Here is a 1,588-nt window from a genome sequence, read left to right on the forward strand (position 1 = left end):
ACATTACAGAAGAGACTTGGAGTTTGGATAGGAAGTGTCTTAGTCAATTCAGGCTGATATTTTAAAAAAATGCCATCAACTATGTAGCTTATTGATAATAGAAACTTATTTCTCACAATTCTAGAGGCTGGGAAGTCCAAGATCAAGGTGCCAGTAGATTTGGTGTCTGGTGAAGGCTCACTTTCTGGCTTATAGATGGCATCTACTACTAGCTCTGTCCTCACATGGTGGAAGGGAGAGGGGTCTTTCTGAGGCCTCTTTTATAAGAGCATTAATCCTATTCATGAGAGCTCTGCTCCTATGACCTCCACCTCCCAAAGACCCTACTTCCTAATACCATATCTTTGGGGGTTAGGATTTCAACATATGTATTTTGAAAGGACACAAGCATTCAAAAAAATAAATGTCTCTCGATAGCAAGAGAATATTAATTTGAAGTACTAACATGACAGAGGAGATAATAATAATTTTTAAAAAACCAAAAAGCACCAAAATAACATGGTAAGGGACAGCCAAAAAAAGATTGGAAAAAAGCTTCAGGGTAATTAATACTTGAAATAAATTTAGGATATATAGGACACAGAGGCAACCTGTTCTAAAAAAAAAAAAAAAATAACACCAAGGCAGAGCGTGTGGTTAGGGTCCCTCAGATGTTCAGAATCTTGCCGAGCATTTGATGTAAATGATAACTGTGCGCATACACCCAGATGTTCCTTGGTTATTAATGTAATTGCACATGTGCGCCCAAGTGATCCTGAGTTGTCTGACTCACACCCATGTGTTCCTGCGTTATCAGACTCAAGGATGAATGTCTCTGATCCATAGCACCCCCTGCCCATGGGATGCCCCAGGGTGGGGGGAGAGATGGAGAGGCCACTACTGTTACTGTAAGCTGTTGCTGCTAGGGCTCCTGAGATGCTCCAAGAGGCCACCGCTGCTTCTGCCAGATCTGCTGAAGGTTCCTGTAAGCTGCTGCTGCTGAGGAAGCTGAGGACTGAGCTTGTTTTGGAATGAACATGTCAACTCTGTCAATGGCTCCCAGGATCTTTTCCAATTACCTAGCTCATGACCTATATGTGAGGGGTCTGTGACCCAGCCTGGCACATGAGGTGTCTGGTGACCCAGCCTGGCAAGTGAGGGGTCAGTGACCCAGTCTGTACAATGGGTTTGAAGGGTCTGAGCCCTAGCCCAACAGTGGTACAAAAAATTTGTATGAAGAATACATTTGTGAAAACATCTTAATAATAAATCAAAATGAGCAGAGACAGATGCAGCTGGATTAGCTTCAAGAACTCAATAAAAGAACTTTAAAACTTGAGTGGTAACATCTGCACAATGTAGGGAAAACCCAAAATCTATTAAGAGAAAGGAACAAAGGATGAAAAGTCTTCTTTAAAAAAAAAGCAAATTAAATTAAGATGTTTTTCAGGTGGTGGCAAAACAAAAAGCAAAAAAAAAAAAAAGTGTAGGAAAAAAAAAACAAGAAAAAGTCATTATGGCAGTTACAAGTCATCTCTTTGGAAAAAGGAACCCTTGCTCAGGAGAGTAGACAGAAGAGGGAAGTTCATTAGAATTTACTGGAAGGAAA

This window comes from Galeopterus variegatus, unplaced genomic scaffold, assembly GCF_000696425.1.
Source record: "Galeopterus variegatus unplaced genomic scaffold, G_variegatus-3.0.2 Scaffold2685, whole genome shotgun sequence".
Classification (NCBI taxonomy): domain Eukaryota; kingdom Metazoa; phylum Chordata; class Mammalia; order Dermoptera; family Cynocephalidae; genus Galeopterus; species Galeopterus variegatus.